Below are 6,000 nucleotides of genomic sequence, written 5' to 3' on the forward strand. Positions count from 1 at the left end.
CTATATTATCCTCATAGCAATTTGAGGGAGCTGAGATTGTGAGAATAATTTGCACACAATCATACTTCCCACACCTGTTGGGACCAAGACCGAAACCAGGACTTTTCATTCCCAAATCCTCTGCTTTCTTGTATAACGCTATCTCCTGAAGTAGCAAGGCAGAGGGAAAGGCAACTTTACTCATCCAAACTTGTATTCCCCTCTTCACATTTTCTGAGAATGTTCCCTCCTTGGCCAAATATCTCCTCGTTCTTGCAGATCTTCACCTGGAGAACTTAATGGTACCGTGGCCCCCATGTTTGACCAGAGAGTCACAGGTGTGCTACTTGCCAAGCCATCCTACTAGAAAACTCAGTGCAACTTACGGTGGAGTTAGAACCTTGGAGATAACCCCCATTCTGAAAGAACGGTTTTTAACATTCAAACACCCTCCAGACAAGCTGATCTTCTGGTGGTCTCATTTCCAGAACAAGATCATTCTCTTGAAACCTTAAGAGAAATACCATAGCTCAACATCGGTGAGGAATTTGTTAATTTCCCGGATGAAACGGTGGGAGTGGGGCGTAGATGGACAGGGGGGCAGGCAATGTGGTCTCACTTTCAGAGATTTGTACTTCGCAAAAAGACTTCGGACATCTCTGGTATTTGGGAAAACTTACTTAGCAGGTAGATTCAGTGATCATTTATGTCTTTTAAGGAGAAGGGTAAAATTTTGCCTTTCTTGTGGACAATTGTGGAGACAGATTAAGAGAAAAGATAAGACTCCTGAAGGCCAATATTTCATTACAAAAACTGAAAGAATTTGTTAATTTCAAACAATTTCCAGGGGCACCTGGGTGGCTCAGTCAGTTAAGCATCTGACTCTTGATTTCGGCTCAGGTCATGATCTAACAGTTTGTTTTTAAACCCTGCATTGGGTTCTGCAGTGACAGCACAGAGCCTGCTTGGGATTTTCTCTCTCTCTCTCTCTCTCTCTCTCTCTCTCTGCCCCTCTTCTGCTTGTGTGTGCACACTCACTCTCTCTCTCTCTCTCTCTCTCTCTCTCTCTCAAAAGAAATAAATAAACTTTAAAAAAATAAAGACAATTTCCACAGAGAACAAACTAGTGGCTGCAGGATTGAGTGGGGGATGGGCAAAATGGGGTGAAGGGAGTGGGAGATCCAAGTTTCCAGTTATAGGATAAGTGAGTCACAGCGATCAAAAACACAGCATAGGGGCGCCTGGGTGGCTCAGTCGGTTGAGCATCCGACTTTAGCTCAGGTCACGATCTCGCGGTCCGTGAGTTCGAGCCCCGCGTCAGGCTCTGGGCTGATGGCTCAGAGCCTGGAGCCTGCTTCGGATTCTGTGTCTCCCTCTCTCTCTGCCCCTCCCCCGTTCATGCTCTGTCTCTCTCTGTCTCAAAAATAAATAAATGTTAAAAAAAATTAAACACAGCATAAGGAATACAGTCAATGATATTGTAGCAGTATTGTATAATGACAGATGGTAGCTACACTTGTGAGCATAACACCTGAAGTCGTCCAGTCACTACACCCTACACCTGAAACTAATGTGTGTCAACTATACTTAAATTTTTTTTAAAAGCAATTTTCTCACCAACTCTGCTTTACAGATTTTGTTATATTGTCTGCAGCCTTTTATTTGCTAATGTAATTCTTTCAAAAAATCTGACTTACTTGAATGTACAAAAAAGTTAAAAACTATACAGTAGAATCTACATAAGAAAACTTTATGGGCAAAAGAATTTGCCCCTTCTTCAATCAGAATAACATACACACATGCCCAGAAATTTGATTTTGTTTAAGTGGTTTGATTTCTCAGAGATCAAACAGCTCTAAGAAGAACACACAGAAAAATATATCAACACCTTAATGATGAGTTCTTGATTCACAGTGAAAGGTGTACCTGTGAGTCAAATCAGAATACTCAGATTGATTTGACTGCTGTGTTTCTCCTGGTGTGAAAAGCACAGGGAAGCCACATTATAATGACAAGTGTTCTTGATAGGCAGGGACCCAGATGAAAGGAATCTGGTGCATTTTATACGATCTAACAATTTGATGCATCTCTCCCCACAAAAGAAATGCATACCAGCGGCTAAAGAGCCTCAAACAGTTGAAATCATGCTACCAGTTTTCTCTTCTGGGATTTCCTACTTTTCTACGTTTCTCTTGGTCATCCCCATTTTACTAACATGTTCTTTCTTTAGATTTATTAAGTCACCATTGACCTATTCATCCTAAGCTTTCCTAATGATAGGAATCACCTGGAGTACTTAACAAAAATAGATCTCTGAATAAGAATTTCTAAGAGAAAGGTCTGGTGTTCTGTGTATTTAACAAACATCCAGGTGATTTTTCCCAGGAGTGTTTTTGAACAGTTAGCTCAGTGTATCTCAAAATGTAACCTTCTGGGGTGCCTGGGTGGCTCAGTGGGTTGAGCATCTGACCTTAGTTCAGGCTCAGGTCATGATCTCACACAGTCTGTGAGTTGGAGCTCTGCATCAGGCTTGCTGCTCTCAGAGCATAGCCCACTTGGGGTCTTGTGACCCCTTCTCTCTCTGTCCCTCCCTCACTCACACACTCTCTCTCCCTCAAAAATAAATAAAACATTTTAAACAATGTAATGTTCCTACAAACCACCTGCTCCTGATTCCATTGGTCTGGAAAGGGTCTGAGATTCTCCATTCCTAACAAGCTCCCAGGCCTCTAGCCAGGGGACAGACAGCATTTTGACTAACAGGTGGCAATGGTTCTCAAAAAGCGTTCCTGCACCAGCAGCCTGGGCAAAACCTCAGAACTTCTTAGAAATGCAAATTCCCAGCCCCACTCCACCTACACCTAATGAATCAGAAACGCTGGGATGGGACCCAGAAATCTGTTTTAACAAGGTCTCCAGGTGAGATTTTGATGCATTCTCAAATTCAAGAACCACAGATCTATAGTTATGTTTAGCTGCTTCTCACTGCTTCTGATTGGGAAGTTATTTCATTTGAGATGAACCTTTGCACATTTCTGATTTTATTCGTGTTGTATATCGTTAGATAGTTTAACTCCATTTGGGGGGATACCTTATTAGCACCTTTGTAAAGTGCTGAGGAAATATTGGTACCAGAAACTCATCTTGGAGTATCTTGGGGTACTCTTTGTTACCTTTAAATTTAATTTGTATTAATGCAAGGTAATAGTTAGATCAGGGTTCACAAACGCCTCCAGGGACCAAGCAGTCAGAATATTTTTTTTTATTTTTTTTAACGTTTATTTATTTTTGAGACAGAGAGAGACAGAGCATGAACAGGGGAGGGTCAGAGAGAGGGAGACACAGAATCTGAAACAAGCTCCAGGCTCTGAGCTGTCAGCACAGAGCCCGACGCGGGGCTTGAATGCACGGACCGCGAGATCATGACCTGAGCCGAAGTCGGACGCTCAACCAACTGAGCCACCCAGGCGCCCCCAGAATATCTTTTAAGTGAAGCAGCAGGGTTTCAGGGAAGAGGTTGGCTTCAGAAAGAAGCTGTCCCTTGGCTCCACCCAGCCAGTGCCAAGGGGGAATGTGGGCTCAGAGGGGTCATGTCTTCCAATTGCTTAAAAGAAGTCAGAAAGCCAACTTTTCACATGAAATCTCTTCATTTTTCAGTGTTGGCAGACTATTTAGATTTGTTGTAAATATTCTGTGTGCCTAACAAGCTAGGCTTCTGTTTGCGACTCCACAGTGGAGGGACTAGTTAGGGAGGTGATTAATTCACCAGCCTTGCTCCCGAGACTTGTGTTACTGTCTCTCAAGAAGAGGAAGCCAGGTCTGGAGGTCCACTGCTGTGAAACCCAAACCCAAACCATTTACCATGTTCTCATGAAAGGCAGTCAATTCTTCTAAGTGGCTCCCTCAGAAACATGTGGAACATTTCTAATTGGGAAATGGATGGTGTCACATTGTGTGATCCATCTGGAAGCAAAGAACGTCTAATAGTCAGGATTGCTCTGCCTAGGGGCAGATCCAGATTTTGTGAGTCCTGAGGCTTTTACAATTTGGAGGGACCCTATTTAAGAAAAATAGGTGAAGTTATGAATACAAGATTATTTATGAAAGTACAAAGAAATCTTAATCATATGTAGGAAATATTTACTTTTGCAAATTTTTGTTAAGTTTATGTATTTTGAGAGAGACAGTGCAAGTGGGAGAGGGGCAGAGAGAGAGGGAGAATCCCAAGCAGGCTCCACACTGTCAGCACAGAGCCCGACACAGGCTTGAAGCACAGGGCTGGAACTCACATGACCTGAATTGAAACCAAGAGTCGAATGCTAACCAACTGAGCCACCCAGGTGCCCCTATTTTTGCAAATTTAAAAAGAGCAAATGCCCACTGCCTTGGAAGGGCCTATACATCGGGGGCCTTAGAGCATCCTGAGTGTCCCCACACATCTGCCTCTGTCCCAGTGACCACTGGGTTGCAGGCAGGGGTTGGGATGAGGCTGGCAGTGTTGGCATTCTGGGTGCTGATGTTCTGTTTCTTGACCTGAGTGGGAAGGTGGATACCTTTATTTTACAATTTGTTAGGCTGTTCACTGACATTTCTTATAGTCTTATGTATATTTCATAACTTAAAAATCATTTGGCCTTTCTACGTCAGCAAAAATACTCATTGGGTAAAGTAGTTCTTCAATAAACATTTGTTGAATGAACAAAAAATTGAATGATTTCAAATCTATACAGCTAATATCTGACAAGGGCTTAAATGTGTAAGGATCCCTGCTAGGTGCTGTGTTATTAAATACATTATAGTATTTACTATTTAAGTAACAGGAGAGGTAAAATCTAATGAAAGAAATAAAATAGGGGTGCATGGAAGGCTCAGGGTAGAGCATGTGGTTTTTGATATCAGGGTGGTGAGTTCAAGCCCTACATTGGGTGTAGATCTTATTTTTAAAAAAAGAAAGAAAATGATTTTATTTTATCATATCTTTAAAAGTTTATTTAAGTAATCTTGACACCCAATGTGGGACTCAAACTCATGACCCTGAGATCAAGTGTTGCACACGCTTTCAATGGAGCCAGCCAGGCACACCTATTTCATCATTTTTAAGTTAATCTTATTCCTTTACTATGTAAAAGTTTTGGGTTTTTTTTTTTTAATTTTTTTTTCACGTTTATTTATTTTTGAGACAGAGAGAGACAGAGCATGAACGGGGGAGGGGCAGAGAGAGGGAGACACAGAATCCGAAGCAGGCTCCAGGCTCTGAGCCATCAGCCCAGAGCCCGATGCGGGGCTCGAACTCATGGACCGCGAGATCATGACATGAGCTGAAGTCGGACGCTCAACTGACTGAGCCACCCAGGCGCCCCTACTATGTAAAAGTTTTATATATAAAACTAAAAATATATTATTTTTTATATATAAGCTGAATGCAGACTTTGAAAAGAAAACATCTAAATTTAATGCCATTAACCAAAGTTTTATTATTTTCAGCTTTAAGAAGTTTTAATTTATAATTATACAATTTTTAAAGTGTATTTTGAGAGAGGAGAGAGAGAGAGAGAGAGAGAGCGCGCGAGCTTGAGTGGGGGAGGGGCAGAGATTGCCTCTACAATCATACAATTTTTTAAAGTGTTAGGTAGAGGGAGCAGAAAAACAACATAAATTGGTATTTATCCAACATATTCTAAAGGCCAGATGAATAATATTTTGAAAAACATGTATGGGGTGCCTGGTGGCTCAGTTGGTTAAGCATCTGATTCTCAATTTCAGCTCAGGTCACGATCTCCTGGTTGGTGAGATCGAGCCCTGTGTTAGGCTCCATGCTGCCAGGGCAGAGCCTGCTTGGGATTCCCTGTGTGCTTCTCTCTTAAAAAAAAAAAAAAAAAAAATCGTGTATAATTCAACCACACTAACATAAACACTCTTATTATTTTGTTTCCTTCGGTCTTATATTTATAGGTACACTTTTTACATAGTTAAAATCATAGTGTCCATAAAATTTCAACCCTGATTGTTTTTACCTAACAT

This window comes from Leopardus geoffroyi, chromosome C2 (assembly GCF_018350155.1).
Source record: "Leopardus geoffroyi isolate Oge1 chromosome C2, O.geoffroyi_Oge1_pat1.0, whole genome shotgun sequence".
Classification (NCBI taxonomy): Eukaryota; Metazoa; Chordata; class Mammalia; order Carnivora; family Felidae; genus Leopardus; species Leopardus geoffroyi.